We start from the raw sequence: 20,515 nt of genomic DNA, 5'->3' as shown, positions 1-20,515 counted from the left end.
TAACCTCAACAAATCTAACCCAACCCAACCTAACCATCACCGAAATCAATAATTCGACCTTGCAAAAATAAACCAAAAAATCGCTTACCTTACCAAACCTTACCCAACCTAACCTAACCATCACCGAAATTAAAGAATTCGAGATTGTAAGATATTCACAAAAAACGATAACCTAAACAAATCTAACCCAACCCAACCTAACCATCACAGCAATCAAAGAATTCGACATTGCAAAAATATACAAAAAACTCGCTAACCTAACCAAACCAAACCCAACCTAACCTCACCATCACCGAAATCGAAGAATTCCAGATTGTAAGTTATTCACAAAAAACGATAACCTAAACAAATCTAACCCAACCTAACCTAACCATCACCGAAATCAAAGAATTCGACCTTGCAAAAATAAACAAAAAAATCGCTAACCTTTCCAAACCAAACCCAACCTAACCTAACCATCACCGAAATCGAAGAATTCGAGATTTTTAGTTATTCACAAAAAACGATACCCTCAACAAATCTAACCCAACCCAACCTAACCATCACCGAAATCAAAGAATTCGACATTGCAAAAATATACAAAAAACTCGCTTACCTCACCAAACCTAACCCAACCTAACCTAACCATCACCTAAATCAAAGAATTCGAGATTGCAAAAATATACACAAAACGTGATAACCGCACCAAACCTAACCCAACCTAACCTAAACATCAGCGAAATCAAAGAATTCGAGATTGTAAGTTATTCACAACAAACGATAAATTCACAAAACCGAACCCAACCTAACCTAACCATCACCAAATCAAAGAATTCAACATTGCAAATATATACAAAAAATTCGCTAACCTCACCAAACCTAACCCAACCTAACCTAATTATCACCGAAATCAAAGAATTCGACATTGCAAAAATATACAAAAAACTCGCTTACCTCACATACCCAAACCCAACCTAACCTAACCATCACCGAAATCAAAGAATTCGAGATTGTAAGTTAATCACAAAAAACGATAACCTCAAAAAGTCTAACCCAACCCAACCTAACCATCACCGAAATCAAAGAATTCGACCTTGCAAAAATAAACCAAAAAATCGCTAACCTAACCAAACCTTAACCAACCTAAGCTACCATCAACGAAATTTAAGAATTCCAGATTGTAAGTTATTCACAAAAAACGATAGCCTCAACAAATCTAACCCAACCCAACCTAACCATCACCGAAATCAAAGAATTCGACCTTGCAAAAATAAACCAAATAATCGCTAACCTTACCAAACCTTACCCAACCTAACCTAACCATAACCGAAATTTAAGAATTCGAGATTGTAAGTAATTCACCAAAAACGACAGCCTCAATAAATCTAACCCAACCCAACCTAATTATCACCGAAATCAAAGAAATCGACATTGCGAAATTATACGCAAAACGAGCTAACCGCACCAAACCTAACCTAACCTAACCTAACCTAACCCAACCTAACCTAACCATCACCGAAATCAAAGAATTCGAGATTGTAAGTTATTCACAAAAAACGATAACCTCACCAAACCTAACCCAACCTAACCTTACCATCACCGAAATAAAAGAATTCGAGATTGTAAGTTAATCAGAAAATACGATAACCTCAACAAGTCTAACCCAACCCAACCTAACCATCACCGAAATCAAAGAATTCGAGATTGTAAGTTATTCACAAAAAACGATAACCTCACCAAACCTAACCCAACCTAACCTAACCATCACCAAAATCAAAGAATTCGACATTGCAAAAATATACGCCAAACGAGCTAACCGCACCAAACCTAACCCAACCTAATCTAATTATCACCGAAATCAAAGAATTCGACATTGCAAAAATATACAAAAAACTCGCTATCCTCACATAACCTAACCCAACCTAACCTAACCATCACCGAAATCGAAGAATTCGAGATTTTTAGTTATTCACAAAAAACGATACCCTCAACAAATCTAACCCAACCCAACCTAACCATCACCGAAATCAAAGAATTCGACATTGCAAAAATATACAAAAAACTCGCTAACCTCACCAAACCTAACCCAACCTAACCTTACCATCACCGAAATCAAAGAATTCGAGATTGTAAGTTATTCACAAAAAACGATAGCCTCAACAAATCTAACCCAACCCAACCTAACCATCACCGAAATCAAAGAATTCGACCTTGCAAAAATAAACCAAATAATCGCTAACCTTACCAAACCTTACCCAACCTAACCTAACCATAACCGAAATTTAAGAATTCGAGATTGTAAGTAATTCACCAAAAACGACAGCCTCAAAAAATCTAACCCAACCCAACCTAATTATCACCGAAATCAAAGAAATCGACATTGCGAAATTATACGCAAAACGAGCTAACCGCACCAAACCTTACCCAACCTAACCTAACCATCACCGAAATCAAAGAATTTGACATTGCAAAAATATACAAAAAACTCGCTTACCTCACCAAACCTAACCCAACCTAACCTAACCATCACCGAAATCAAAGAATTCGAGATTGTAAGTTATTCACAAAAAACGATAACCTCACCAAACCTAACCCAACCTAACCTAACCATCACCGAAATCAAAGAATTCGAGATTGTAAGTTAATCACAAAAAACGATAACCTCAAAAAGTCTAACCCAACCCAACCTAACCATCACCGAAATCAAAGAATTCGAGATTGTAAGTTATTCACAAAAAACGATAACCTCACCAAACCTAACCCAACCTAACCTAACCATCACCAATATCAAAGAATTCGACATTGCAAAAATATACGCAAAACGAGCTAACCGCACCAAACCTAACCCAACCTAATCTAATTATCACCGAAATCAAAGAATTCGACATTGCAAAAATATACAAAAAACTCGCTATCCTCACATAACCTAACCCAACCTAAGCTAACCATCACCGAAATCGAAGAATTCGAGATTGTAAGTTATTCACAAAAAACGATAACCTAAACAAATCTAACCCAACCCAACATAACCATCACCAAAATCAAAGAATTCGACCTTGCAAAAATAAACAAAAAAATCGCTAACCTTTCCAAACCTAAACCAACCTAACCTAACCATCACCGAAATCGAAGAATTCGAGTTTTTAGTTATTCACAAAAAACGATACCCTCAACAAATCTAACCCAACCCAACCTAACCATCACCGAAATCAAAGAATTCGACATTGCAAAAATATACAAAAAACTTGCTAACCTCACCAAACCTAACCCAACCTAACCTAACCATCACCGAAATCAAAGAATTCGAGATTGTAAGTTAATCACAAAAAACGATAACCTCAACAAGTCTAACCCAACCCAACCTAACCATCACCGAAATTAAAGAATTCGACCTTGCAAAAATAATCAAAAAAATCGCTAACCGTTCCAAACCTAACCCAACCTAACCTAACTATCACGAAAATCCAAAAATTCGAAATTGTTAGTTATTCACAAAAAACGATAACCTCAACAAATCTAACCCAACCCAACCTAACCATCACCGAAATCAATAATTCGACCTTGCAAAAATAAACCAAAAAATCGCTTACCTTACCAAACCTAACCTAACCTAACCTAACCATAACCGAAATTTAAGAATTCGAGATTGTAAGTAATTCACCAAAAACGACAGCCTCAAAAAATCTAACCCAACCCAACCTAATTTACACCGAAATCAAAGAAATCGACATTGCGAAATTATACGCAAAACGAGCTAACCGCACCAAACCATACCCAACCTAACCTAACCATCACCGAAATCAAAGAATTCGACATTGCAAAAATATACAAAAAACTCGCTTACCTCACCAAACCTAACCCAACCTAACCTAACCATCACCGAAATCAAAGAATTCGAGATTGTAAGTTATTCACAAAAAACGATAACCTCACCAAACCTAACCCAACCTAACCTTACCATCACCAAAATCAAAGAATTCGAGATTGTAAGTTAATCACAAAAAACGATAACCTCAACAAGTCTAACCCAACCAAACCTAACCATCACCGAAATCAAAGAATTCGAGATTGTAAGTTATTCACAAAAAACGATAACCTCACCAAACCTAACCCAACCTAACCTTACCATCACCAAAATCAAAGAATTCGACATTGCAAAAATATACGCAAAACGAGCTAACCGCACCAAACCTAACCCAACCTAATCTAATTATCACCGAAATCAAAGAATTCCACATTGCAAAAATATACAAAAAACTCGCTAACCTCACATAACCTAACCCAACCCAACCTAACCATCACCGAAATCAAAGAATTCGACCTTGCAAAAATAAACAAAAAAATCGCTAACCTTTCCAAACCTAACCCAACCTAACCTAACCATCACCGAAATCGAAGAATTCGAGATTGTAAGTTATTCACAAAAAACGATAACCTAAACAAATCTAACCCAACCCAACCTAACCATCACCGAAATCAAAGAATTCGACATTGCAAAAATAAACAAAAAAATCGCTAACCGTTCCAAACCTAACCCAACCTAACCTAACTATCACGAAAATTCAAAAATTCGAAATTGTTAGTTATTCACAAAAAACGATAACCTCAACAAATCTAACCCAACCCAACCTAACCATCACCGAAATCAAAGAATTCGACCTTGCAAAAATAAACCAAAAAATCGCTAACCTTACCAAACCTTAACCAACCTAAGCTACCATCAACGAAATTTAAGAATTCAAGATTGTAAGTTAATCACAAAAAACGATAACCTCAACAAGTCTAACCCAACCAAACCTAATCATCACCGAAATCAAAGAATTCGACATTGCAAAAATATACAAAAAACTCGCTAACCTCACATAACCTAACCCAACCCAACCTAACCATCACCGAAATCAAAGAATTCGACCTTGTAAAAATAAACCAAAAAAGCGCTAACCTTACCAAACCTTACCCAACCTAACCTAACCATCACCGAAATTTAAGAATTCGTGATTGTAAGTTATTCACAAAAAACGATAGCCTCAACAAATCTTACCCAACCCAACCTAACCATCACCAAATACAAAGAATTCGACATTGCAAAAATATACAAAAAACTCGCTAACCTCACCAAACCTAACCCAACCTAACCTAACCATCACCGAAATCAAAGAATTCGAGATTGTAAGTTAATCACAAAAAACGATAACCTCAACTAGTCTAACCCAACCCATCCTAACCATCACCGAAATCAAAGAATTCGAGATTGTAAGTTATTCACAAAAAACGATAACCTCACCAAACCTAACCCAACCTAACCTTACTATCACCGAAATCAAAGAATTCGACATTGCAAAAATATACAAAAAACTCCCTTACCTCACCAAACCTTACCCAACCTAAGCATACCATCAACGAAATTTAAGAATTCGAGATTGAGAGTTATTCACAAAAAACGATGGCCTCAACAAATCTAACCCAACCCAAACTAACCATCACCGAAATCAAAGAATTCGACATTGCAAAAATATACAAAAAAATCGCTTACCTTACCAAACCTAACCCAACATAACTAAACCATCACTGAAATCCAAAAATTCGAGATTGTAAGTTATTCACAAAAAACGATAACCTCAACAATTATAACCCAACCCAACCTAACCATCACCGAAATCAAAGAATTCGACCTTGCAAAAATTAACAAAAAACTCGCTAACCTCACCAAACCTAACCAAAACCTAACCTAACCATCACCGAAATCAAAGAATTTGAGATTGTAAGTTAATCACAAAAAACGATAACCTCAAAAAGTCTAACCCAACCCAACCTAACCATCACCGAAATCAAAGAATTCGACCTTGCAAAAATAAACCAAAAAATCGCTAACCTAACCAAACCTTAACCAACCTAAGCTACCATCAACGAAATTTAAGAATTCCAGATTGTAAGTTATTCACAAAAAACGATAGCCTCAACAAATCTAACCCAACCCAACCTAACCATCACCGAAATCAAAGAATTCGACCTTGCAAAAATAAACCAAATAATCGCTAACCTTACCAAACCTTACCCAACCTAACCTAACCATAACCGAAATTTAAGAATTCGAGATTGTAAGTAATTCACCAAAAACGACAGCCTCAAAAAATCTAACCCAACCCAACCTAATTATCACCGAAATCAAAGAAATCGACATTGCGAAATTATACGCAAAACGAGCAAACCGCACCAAACCTTACCCAACCTAACCTAACCATCACCCAAATTTAAGAATTCGAGATTGTCAGTTATTCACACAAAACGATAGCCCCAACAAATCTTACCCAACCCAACCTAACCATCACCGAAATCAAAGAATTCGACCTTGCAAAAATAAACCAAAAAATCGCTAACCTTACCAAACCTTAACCTACCTAAGCTACCATCAACGAAATTTAAGAATTCGAGATTGTAAGTTATTCACAAAAAACGATAGCCTCAACAAATCTAACCCAACCCAACCTAACCATCACCGAAATCAAAGAATTCGACATTGCAAAAATATACAAAAAACTCGCTAACCTCACCAAACCTAACCTAACCTAACCTAACCATCACCGAAATCAAAGAATTCGAGATTGTAAGTTAATCACAAAAAACGATAACCTCAAAAAGTCTAACCCAACCCAACCTAACCATCACCGAAATCAAAGAATTCGACCTTGCAAAAATAAACCAAAAAATCGCTAACCTAACCAAACCTTAACCAACCTAAGCTACCATCAACGAAATTTAAGAATTCCAGATTGTAAGTTATTCACAAAAAACGATAGCCTCAACAAATCTAACCCAACCCAACCTAACCATCACCGAAATCAAAGAATTCGACCTTGCAAAAATAAACCAAATAATCGCTAACCTTACCAAACCTTACCCAACCTAACCTAACCATAACCGAAATTTAAGAATTCGAGATTGTAAGTAATTCACCAAAAACGACAGCCTCAATAAATCTAACCCAACCCAACCTAATTATCACCGAAATCAAAGAAATCGACATTGCGAAATTATACGCAAAACGAGCTAACCGCACCAAACCTAACCTAACCTAACCTAACCTAACCCAACCTAACCTAACCATCACCGAAATCAAAGAATTCGAGATTGTAAGTTATTCACAAAAAACGATAACCTCACCAAACCTAACCCAACCTAACCTTACCATCACCGAAATAAAAGAATTCGAGATTGTAAGTTAATCAGAAAATACGATAACCTCAACAAGTCTAACCCAACCCAACCTAACCATCACCGAAATCAAAGAATTCGAGATTGTAAGTTATTCACAAAAAACGATAACCTCACCAAACCTAACCCAACCTAACCTAACCATCACCAAAATCAAAGAATTCGACATTGCAAAAATATACGCCAAACGAGCTAACCGCACCAAACCTAACCCAACCTAATCTAATTATCACCGAAATCAAAGAATTCGACATTGCAAAAATATACAAAAAACTCGCTATCCTCACATAACCTAACCCAACCTAACCTAACCATCACCGAAATCGAAGAATTCGAGATTTTTAGTTATTCACAAAAAACGATACCCTCAACAAATCTAACCCAACCCAACCTAACCATCACCGAAATCAAAGAATTCGACATTGCAAAAATATACAAAAAACTCGCTAACCTTACCAAACCTAACCCAACCTAACCTTACCATCACCGAAATCAAAGAATTTGAGATTGTAAGTTAATCACAAAAAACGATAACCTCAACAAGTCTAACCCAACCCAACCTAACCATTACCGAAATCAAAGAATTCGACCTTGCAAAAATAAACAAAAAAATCGCTAACCGTTCCAAACCTAACCCAACCTAACCTAACTATCACGAAAATCCAAAACTTCGAAATTGTTAGTTATTCACAAAAAACGATAACCTCAACAAATCTAACCCAACCCAACCTAACCATCACCGAAATCAAAGAATTCGACATTGCAAAAATATACAAAAAACTCGCTAACCTCACCAAACCTAACCTAACCTAACCTAACCATCACCGAAATCAAAGAATTCGAGATTGTAAGTTAATCACAAAAAACGATAACCTCAAAAAGTCTAACCCAACCCAACCTAAACATCACCGAAATCAAAGAATTCGACCTTGCAAAAATAAACCAAGAAATCGCTAACCTAACCAAACCTTAACCAACCTAAGCTACCATAAACGAAATTTAAGAATTCGAGATTGTAAGTTATTCACAAAAAACGATAACCTAAACAAATCTAACCCAACCCAACCTAACCATCACAGCAATCAAAGAATTCGACATTGCAAAAATATACAAAAAACTCGCTAACCTCACATACCCAAACACAACCTAACCTAACCATCACCGAAATCAAAGTATTCGAGATTGTAAGTATATCACAAAAAACGATAACCTCAAAAAGTCTAACCCAACCCAACCTAACCATCACCGAAATCAAAGAATTCGACCTTGCAAAAATAAACCAAATAATCGCTAACCTTACCAAACCTTACCCAACCTAACCTAACCATAACCGAAATTTAAGAATTCGAGATTGTAAGTAATTCACCAAAAACGACAGCCTCAAAAAATCTAACCCAACCCAACCTAATTATCACCGAAATCAAAGAAATCGACATTGCGAAATTATACGCAAAACGAGCTAACCGCACCAAACCTTACCCAACCTAACCTAACCATCACCGAAATCAAAGAATTCGACATTGCAAAAATATACAAAAAACTCGCTTACCTCACCAAACCTAACCCAACCTAACCTAACCATCACCGAAATCAAAGAATTCGAGATTGTAAGTTAATCACAAAAAACGATAACCTCAACAAGTCTAACCCAACCCAACCTAACCATCACCGAAATCAAAGAATTCGAGATTGTAAGTTATTCACAAAAAACGATAACCTCACCAAACCTAACCCAACCTAACCTAACCATCACCAATATCAAAGAATTCGACATTGCAAAAATATACGCAAAACGAGCTAACCGCACCAAACCTAACCCAACCTAATCTAATTATCACCGAAATCAAAGAATTCGACATTGCAAAAATATACAAAAAACTCGCTAACCTCACCAAACCTAACCCAACCTAACCTTACCATCACCGAAATCAAAGAATTCGAGATTGTAAGTTAATCACAAAAAACGATAACCTCAACAAGTCTAACCCAACCCAACCTAACCATCACTGAAATCAAAGAATTCGACCTTGCAAAAATAAACAAAAAAATCGCTAACTGTTCCAAACCTAACCCAACCTAACCTAACTATCACGAAAATCCAAAACTTCGAAATTGTTAGTTATTCACAAAAAACGATAACCTCAACAAATCTAACCCAACCCAACCTAACCATCACCGAAATCAAAGAATTCGACATTGCAAAAATATACAAAAAACTCGCTAACCTCACCAAACCTAACCTAACCTAACCTAACCATCACCGAAATCAAAGAATTCGAGATTGTAAGTTATTCACAAAAAACGATAACCTCACCAAACCTAACCCAACCTAACCTTACTATCACCGAAATCAAAGAATTCGACATTGCAAAAATATACAAAAAACTCCCTTACCTCACCAAACCTTACCCAACCTAACCTTACCATCACCGAAGTTTAAGAATTCGAGATTGTATGTTATTCACAAAAAACGATAGCCTCAACAAATCTAACCCAACCCAACCTAACCATCACCGAAATCAAAGAATTCGACCTTGCAAAAATAAACAAAAAACTCGCTAACCTCACCAAACCTAACCAAAATCTAACCTAACCATCACCGAAATCAAAGAATTTGAGATTGTAAGTTAATCACAAAAAACGATAACCTCAACAAGTCTAACCCAACCCAACCCAACCATCACCGAAATCAAAGAATTCGACCTTGCAAAAATAAACCAAAAAATCGCTAACCTTACCAAACCTTAACCTACCTAAGCTACCATCAACGAAATTTAAGAATTCGAGATTGTAAGTTATTCACAAAAAACGATAGCCTCAACAAATCTAACCCAACCCAACCTAACCATCACCGAAATCAAAGAATTCGACCTTGCAAAAATAAAACAAATAATCGCTAACCTTACCAAACCTTACCCAACCTAACCTAACCATAACCGAAATTTAAGAATTCGAGATTGTAAGTTATTCACAAAAAACGACAGCCTCAAAAAATCTAAACCAACCCAACCTAATTATCACCGAAATCAAAGAAATCGACATTGCAAAATTATACGCAAAACGAGCTAACCGCACCAAACCTTACCCAACCTAACCTAACCATCACCGAAATCAAAGAATTCGACATTGCAAAAATATACAAAAAACTCGCTTACCTCACCAAACCTAACCCAACCTAACCTAACCATCACCGAAATCAAAGAATTCGAGATTGTAAGTTAATCACAAAAAACGATAACCTCAACAAGTCTAACCCAACCCAACCTAACCATCACCGAAATCAAAGAATTCGAGATTGTAAGTTATTCACAAAAAACGATAACCTCACCAAACCTAACCCAACCTAACCTAACCATCACCAATATCAAAGAATTCGACATTGCAAAAATATACGCAAAACGAGCTAACCGCACCAAACCTAACCCAACCTAATCTAATTATCACCGAAATCAAAGAATTCGACATTGCAAAAATATACAAAAAACTCGCTAACCTCACCAAACCTAACCCAACCTAACCTTACCATCACCGAAATCAAAGAATTCGAGATTGTAAGTTAATCACAAAAAACGATAACCTCAACAAGTCTAACCCAACCCAACCTAACCATCACCGAAATCAAAGAATTCGACCTTGCAAAAATAAACAAAAAAATCGCTAACCGTTCCAAACCTAACCCAACCTAACCTAACTATCACGAAAATCCAAAACTTCGAAATTGTTAGTTATTCACAAAAAACGATAACCTCAACAAATCTAACCCAACCCAACCTAACCATCACCGAAATCAAAGAATTCGAGATTGTAAGTTATTCACAAAAAACGATAACCTCACCAAACCTAACCCAACCTAACCTAACCATCACCAATATCAAAGAATTCGACATTGCAAAAATATACGCAAAACGAGCTAACCGCACCAAACCTAACCCAACCTAATCTAATTATCACCGAAATCAAAGAATTCGACATTGCAAAAATATACAAAAAACTCGCTAACCTCACCAAACCTAACCCAACCTAACCTTACCATCACCGAAATCAAAGAATTCGAGATTGTAAGTTAATCACAAAAAACGATAACCTCAACAAGTCTAACCCAACCCAACCTAACCATCACCGAAATCAAAGAATTCGACCTTGCAAAAATAAACAAAATAATCGCTAACCGTTCCAAACCTAACCCAACCTAACCTAACTATCACGAAAATCCAAAACTTCGAAATTGTTAGTTATTCACAAAAAACGATAACCTCAACAAATCTAACCCAACCCAACCTAACCATCACCGAAATCAAAGAATTCGACATTGCAAAAATATACAAAAAACTCGCTAACCTAACCTAACCTAACCTAACCATCACCGAAATCAAAGAATTCGAGATTGTAAGTTATTCACAAAAAACGATAACCTCACCAAACCTAACCCAACCTAACCTTACTATCACCGAAATCAAAGAATTCGACATTGCAAAAATATACAAAAAACTCCCTTACCTCACCAAACCTTACCCAACCTAACCATACCATCACCGAAGTTTAAGAATTTGAGATTGTATGTTATTCACAAAAAACGATAGCCTCAACAAATCTAACCCAACCCAACCTAACCATCACCGAAATCAAAGAATTCGACCTTGCAAAAATAAAACAAATAATCGCTAACCTTACCAAACCTTAACCTACCTAAGCTACCATCAACGAAATTTAAGAATTCGAGATTGTAAGTTATTCACAAAAAACGATAGCCTCAACAAATCTAACCCAACCCAACCTAACCATCACCGAAATCAAAGAATTCGACCTTGCAAAAATAAAACAAATAATCGCTAACCTTACCAAACCTTACCCAACCTAACCTAACCATAACCGAAATTTAAGAATTCGAGATTGTAAGTTATTCACAAAAAACGACAGCCTCAAAAAATCTAAACCAACCCAACCTAATTATCACCGAAATCAAAGAAATCGACATTGCAAAATTATACGCAAAACGAGCTAACCGCACCAAACCTTATCCAACCTAACCTAACCATCACCGAAATCAAAGAATTCGACATTGCAAAAATATACAAAAAACTCGCTTACCTCACCAAACCTAACCCAACCTAACCTAACCATCACCGAAATCAAAGAATTCGAGATTGTAAGTTATTCACAAAAAACGATAACCTCACCAAACCTAACCCAACCTAACCTAACCATCACTGAAATCAAAGAATTCGAGATTGTAAGTTAATCACAAAAAACGATAACCTCAACAAGTCTAACCCAACCAAACCTAACCATCACCGAAATCAAAGAATTCGAGATTGTAAGTTATTCACAAAAAACGATAACCTCACCAAACCTAACCCAACCTAACCTAACCATCACCAATATCAAAGAATTCGACATTGCAAAAATATACGCAAAACGAGCTAACCGCACCAAACCTAACCCAACCTAATCTAATTATCACCGAAATCAAAGAATTCGACATTGCAAAAATATACAAAAAACTCGCTAACCTCACCAAACCTAACCCAACCTAACCTTACCATCACCGAAATCAAAGAATTCGAGATTGTAAGTTAATCACAAAAAACGATAACCTCAACAAGTCTAACCCAACCCAACCTAACCATCACCGAAATCAAAGAATTCGACCTTGCAAAAATAAACAAAAAAATCGCTAACCGTTCCAAACCTAACCCAACCTAACCTAACTATCACGAAAATCCAAAACTTCGAAATTGTTAGTTATTCACAAAAAACGATAACCTCAACAAATCTAACCCAACCCAACCTAACCATCACCGAAATCAAAGAATTCGACATTGCAAAAATATACAAAAAACTCGCTAACCTCACCAAACCTAACCTAACCTAACCTAACCATCACCGAAATCAAAGAATTCGAGATTGTAAGTTATTCACAAAAAACGATAACCTCACCAAACCTAACCCAACCTAACCTTACTATCACCGAAATCAAAGAATTCGACATTGCAAAAATATACAAAAAACTCCCTTACCTCACCAAACCTTACCCAACCTAACCTTACCATCACCGAAGTTTAAGAATTCGAGATTGTATGTTATTCACAAAAAACGATAGCCTCAACAAATCTAACCCAACCCAACCTAACCATCACCGAAATCAAAGAATTCGACCTTGCAAAAATAAACAAAAAACTCGCTAACCTCACCAAACCTAACCAAAACCTAACCTAACCATCACCGAAATCAAAGAATTCGAGATTGTAAGTTAATCACAAAAAACGATAACCTCAACAAGTCTAACCCAACCCAACCTAACCATCACCGAAATCAAAGAATTCGACCTTGCAAAAATAAACAAAAAAATCGCTAACCGTTCCAAAACTAACCCAACCTAACCTAACTTTCACGAAAATCCAAAAATTCGAAATTGTTAGTTATTCACAAAAAACGATAACCTCAACAAATCAAACCAAACCCAACCTAACCATCACCGAAATCAATAATTCGACCTTGCAAAAATAAACCAAAAAATCGCTTACCTTACCAAACCTTACCCAACCTAACCTAACCATCACCGAAATTAAAGAATTCAAGATTGTAAGATATTCACAAAAAACGATAACCTAAACAAATCTAACCCAACCCAACCTAACCATCACAGCAATCAAAGAATTCGACATTGCAAAAATATACAAAAAACTCGCTAACCTAACCAAACCAAACCCAACCTAACCTCACCATCACCGAAATCGAAGAATTCCAGATTGTAAGTTATTCACAAAAAACGATAACCTAAACAAATCTAACCCAACCTAAACTAACCATCACCGAAATCAAAGAATTCGACCTTGCAAAAATAAACAAAAAAATCGCTAACCTTTCCAAACCAAACCCAACCTAACCTCACCATCACCGAAATCGAAGAATTCGAGATTTTTAGTTATTCACAAAAAACGATACCCTCAACAAATCTAACCCAACCCAACCTAACCATCACCGAAATCAAAGAATTCGACATTGCAAAAATATACAAAAAACTCGCTTACCTTACCAAACCTAACCCAACCTAACCTAACCATCACCGAAATCAAAGAATTCGAGATTGCAAAAATATACACAAAACGTGATAACCGCACCAAACCTAACCCAACCTAACCTAACCATCAGCGAAATCAAAGAATTCGAGATTGTAAGTTATTCACAACAAACGATAAATTCACAAAACCGAACCCAACCTAACCTAACCATCACCAAATCAAAGAATTCAACATTGCAAATATATACAAAAAACTCGCTAACCTCACCAAACCTAACCCAACCTAACCTAATTATCACCGAAATCAAAGAATTCGACATTGCAAAAATATACAAAAAACTCGCTTACCTCACATACCCAAACCCAACCTAACCTAACCATCACCGAAATCAAAGAATTCGAGATTGTAAGTTAATCACAAAAAACGATAACCTCAAAAAGTCTAACCCAACCCAACCTAACCATCACCGAAATCAAAGAATTCGACCTTGCAAAAATAAACCAAAAAATCGCTAACCTAACCAAACCTTAACCAACCTAAGCTACCATCAACGAAATTTAAGAATTCCAGATTGTAAGTTATTCACAAAAAACGATAGCCTCAACAAATCTAACCCAACCCAACCTAACCATCACCGAAATCAAAGAATTCGACCTTGCAAAAATAAACCAAATAATCGCTAACCTTACCAAACCTTACCCAACCTAACCTAACCATAACCGAAATTTAAGAATTTGAGATTGTAAGTAATTCACCAAAAACGACAGCCTCAATAAATCTAACCCAACCCAACCTAATTATCACCGAAATCAAAGAAATCGACATTGCGAAATTATACGCAAAACGAGCTAACCGCACCAAACCTTACCCAACCTTACCTAACCATCACCGAAATCAAAGAATTCGAGATTGTAAGTTAATCAGAAAATACGATAACCTCAACAAGTCTAACCCAACCCAACCTAACCATCACCGAAATCAAAGAATTCGAGATTGTAAGTTATTCACAAAAAACGATAACCTCACCAAACCTAACCCAACCTAACCTAACCATCACCAAAATCAAAGAATTCGACATTGCAAAAATATACGCAAAACGAGCTAACCGCACCAAACCTAACCCAACCTAATCTAATTATCACCGAAATCAAAGAATTCGACATTGCAAAAATATACAAAAAACTCGCTATCCTCACATAACCTAACCCAACCTAACCTAACCATCACCGCAATCGAAGAATTCGAGATTTTTAGTTATTCACAAAAAACGATAGCCTCAACAAATCTAACCCAACCCAACCTAACCATCACCGAAATCAAAGAATTCGACCTTGCAAAAATAAACCAAATAATCGCTAACCTTACCAAACCTTACCCAACCTAACCTAACCATAACCGAAATTTAAGAATTTGAGATTGTAAGTAATTCACCAAAAACGACAGCCTCAATAAATCTAACCCAACCCAACCTAACCATTACCGAAATCAAAGAATTCGACCTTGCAAAAATAAACAAAAAAATCGCTAACCGTTCCAAACCTAACCCAACCTAACCTAACTATCACGAAAATCCAAAACTTCGAAATTGTTAGTTATTCACAAAAAACGATAACCTCAACAAATCTAACCCAACCCAACCTAACCATCACCGAAATCAAAGAATTCGACATTGCAAAAATATACAAAAAACTCGCTAACCTCACCAAACCTAACCTAACCTAACCTAACCATCACCGAAATCAAAGAATTCGAGATTGTAAGTTAATCACAAAAAACGATAACCTCAAAAAGTCAAACCCAACCCAACCTAACCATCACCGAAATCAAAGAATTCGACCTTGCAAAAATAAACCAAAAAATCGCTAACCTAACCAAACCTTAACCAACCTAAGCTACCATCAACGAAATTTAAGAATTCGAGATTGTAAGTTATTCACAAAAAACGATAACCTCACCAAACCTAACCCAACCTAACCTAACCATCACCAAAATCAAAGAATTCGACATTGCAAAAATATACGCAAAACGAGCTAACCGCACCAAACCTAACCCAACCTAATCTAATTATCACCGAAATCAAAGAATTCGACATTGCAAAAATATACAAAAAACTCGCTATCCTCACATAACCTAACCCAACCTAACCTAACCATCACCGAAATCGAAGAATTCGAGATTTTTAGTTATTCACAAAAAACGATAGCCTCAACAAATCTAACCCAACCCAACCTAACCATCACCGAAATCAAAGAATTCGACCTTGCAAAAATAAACCAAATAATCGCTAACCTTACTAAACCTTACCCAACCTAACCTAACCATAACCGAAATTTAAGAATTTGAGATTGTAAGTAATTCACCAAAAACGACAGCCTCAATAAATCTAACCCAACCCAACCTAACCATCACCGAAATCAAAGAATTCGACCTTGCAAAAATAAACCAAATAATCGCTAACCTTACCAAACCTTACCCAACCTAACCTAACCATAACCGAAATTTAAGAATTCGAGATTGTAAGTAATTCACCAAAAACGACAGCCTCAAAAAATCTAACCCAACCCAACCTAATTATCACCGAAATCAAAGAAATCGACATTGCAAAAATATACAAAAAACTCGCTAACCTCACCAAACCTAACCTAACCTAACCTAACCATCACCGAAATCAAAGAATTCGAGATTGTAAGTTAATCACAAAAAACGATAACCTCAAAAAGTCAAACCCAACCTAACCTAACCATCACCGAAATCAAAGAATTCGACCTTGCAAAAATAAACCAAAAAATCGCTAACCTAACCAAACCTTAACCAACCTAAGCTACCATCAACGAAATTTAAGAATTCGAGATTGTAAGTTATTCACAAAAAACGATAACCTCACCAAACCTAACCCAACCTAACCTAACCATCACCAAAATCAAAGAATTCGACATTGCAAAAATATACGCATAACGAGCTAACCGCACCAAACCTAACCCAACCTAATCTAATTATCACCGAAATCAAAGAATTCGACATTGCAAAAATATACAAAAAACTCGCTATCCTCACATAACCTAACCCAACCTAACCTAACCATCACCGAAATCGAAGAATTCGAGATTTTTAGTTATTCACAAAAAACGATAGCCTCAACAAATCTAACCCAACCCAACCTAACCATCACCGAAATCAAAGAATTCGACCTTGCAAAAATAAACCAAATAATCGCTAACCTTACTAAACCTTACCCAACCTAACCTAACCATAACCGAAATTTAAGAATTTGAGATTGTAAGTAATTCACCAAAAACGACAGCCTCAATAAATCTAACCCAACCCAACCTAACCATCACCGAAATCAAAGAATTCGACCTTGCAAAAATAAACCAAATAATCGCTAACCTTACCAAACCTTACCCAACCTAACCTAACCATAACCGAAATTTAAGAATTCGAGATTGTAAGTAATTCACCAAAAACGACAGCCTCAAAAAATCTAACCCAACCCAACCTAATTATCACCGAAATCAAAGAAATCGACATTGCAAAAATATACAAAAAACTCGCTAACCTCACCAAACCTAACCTAACCTAACCTAACCATCACCGAAATCAAAGAATTCGAGATTGTAAGTTAATCACAAAAAACGATAACCTCAAAAAGTCAAACCCAACCTAACCTAACCATCACCGAAATCAAAGAATTCGACCTTGCAAAAATAAACCAAAAAATCGCTAACCTAACCAAACCTTAACCAACCTAAGCTACCATCAACGAAATTTAAGAATTCGAGATTGTAAGTTATTCACAAAAAACGATAACCTCACCAAACCTAACCCAACCTAACCTAACCATCACCAAAATCAAAGAATTCGACATTGCAAAAATATACGCATAACGAGCTAACCGCACCAAACCTAACCCAACCTAATCTAATTATCACCGAAATCAAAGAATTCGACATTGCAAAAATATACAAAAAACTCGCTATCCTCACATAACCTAACCCAACCTAACCTAACCATCACCGAAATCGAAGAATTCGAGATTTTTAGTTATTCACAAAAAACGATAGCCTCAACAAATCTAACCCAACCCAACCTAACCATCACCGAAATCAAAGAATTCGACCTTGCAAAAATAAACCAAATAATCGCTAACCTTACCAAACCTTACCCAACCTAACCTAACCATAACCGAAATTTAAGAATTCGAGATTGTAAGTAATTCACCAAAAACGACAGCCTCAAAAAATCTAACCCAACCCAACCTAATTATCACCGAAATCAATGAAATCGACATTGCGAAATTATACGCAAAACGAGCTAACCGCACCAAACCTTACCCAACCTAACCTAACCATCACCGAAATCAAAGAATTCGACATTGCAAAAATATACAAAAAACTCGCTTACCTCACCAAACCTAACCCAACCTAACCTAACCATCACCGAAATCAAAGAATTCGAGATTGTAAGTTATTCACAAAAAACGATAACCTCACCAAACCTAACCCAACCCAACCTAACCATCACCGAAATCAAAGAATTCGAGATTGTAAGTTATTCACAAAAAACGATAACCTCACCAAACCTAACCCAACCTAACCTAACCATCACCAATATCAAAGAATTCGACATTGCAAAAATATACGCAAAACGAGCTAGCCGCACCAAACCTAACCCAACCTAATCTAATTATCACCGAAATCAAAGAATTCGACATTGCAAAAATATACAAAAAACTCGCTAACCTCACCAAACCTAACCCAACCTAACCTTACCATCACCGAAATCAAAGAATTCGAGATTGTAAGTTAATCACAAAAAACGATAACCTCAACAAGTCTAACCCAACCCAACCTAACCATCACCGAAATCAAAGAATTCGACCTTGCAAAAATAAACAAAAAAATCGCTAACCGTTCCAAACCTAACCCAACCTAACCTAACTATCACGAAAATCCAAAACTTCGAAATTGTTAGTTATTCACAAAAAACGATAACCTCAACAAATCTAACCCAACCCAACCTAACCATCACCGAAATCAAAGAATTCGACATTGCAAAAATATACAAAAAACTCGCTTACCTCACCAAACCTAACCCAACCTAACCTAACCATCACCGAAATCAAAGAATTCGAGATTGTAAGTTATTCACAAAAAACGATAACCTCACCAAACCTAACCCAACCTAACCTAACCATCACTGAAATCAAAGAATTCGAGATTGTAAGTTAATCACAAAAAACGATAACCTCAACAAGTCTAACCCAACCAAACCTAACCATCACCGAAATCAAAGAATTCGAGATTGTAAGTTATTCACAAAAAACGATAACCTCACCAAACCTAACCCAACCTAACCTTACCATCACCAAAATCAAAGAATTCGACATTGCAAAAATATACGCAAAACGAGCTAACCGCACCAAACCTAACCCAACCTAATCTAATTATCACCGAAATCAAAGAATTCGACATTGCAAAAATATACAAAAAACTCGCTAACCTCACATAACCTAACCCAACCTAACCTAACCATCACCGAAATCGAAGAATTCGAGATTGTAAGTTATTCACAAAAAACGATAACCTAAACAAATCTAACCCAACCCAACCTAACCATCACCGAAATCAAAGAATTCGAGATTGTAAGTTATTCACAAAAAACGATAACCTCAACAAATCTAACCCAACCCAACCTAACCATAACCGAAATCAAAGAATTCGACATTGCAAAAATAAACAAAAAAATCGCTAACCGTTCCAAACCTAACCCAACCTAACCTAACCATCACCGAAATCGAAGAATTCGAGATTGTAAGTTATTCACAAAAAACGATAACCTAAACAAATCTAACCCAACCTAACCTAACCATCACCGAAATCAAAGAATTCGAGATTGTAAGTTATTCACAAAAAACGATAACCTCACCAAACCTAACCCAACCTAACCTTACTATCACCGAAATCAAAGAATTCGACATTGCAAAAATATACAAAAAACTCCCTTACCTCACCAAACCTTACCCAACCAAAGCATACCATCAACGAAATTTAAGAATTCGAGATTGGAAGTTATTCACAAAAAACGATGGCCTCAATCAATCTAACCCAACCCAAACTTACCATCACCGAAATCAAAGAATTCGACATTGCAAAAATATACAAAAAAATCGCTTACCTTACCAAACCTAACCCAACATAACTAAACCATCACTGAAATCCAAAAATTCGAGATTGTAAGTTATTCACAAAAAACGATAACCTCAACAATTATAACCCAACCCAACCTAACCATCACCGAAATCA

Source organism: Arctopsyche grandis, chromosome 12 (assembly GCF_051622035.1).
Source record: "Arctopsyche grandis isolate Sample6627 chromosome 12, ASM5162203v2, whole genome shotgun sequence".
Classification (NCBI taxonomy): domain Eukaryota; kingdom Metazoa; phylum Arthropoda; class Insecta; order Trichoptera; family Hydropsychidae; genus Arctopsyche; species Arctopsyche grandis.
Note: the sequence above shows the minus strand (reverse complement) of the source record.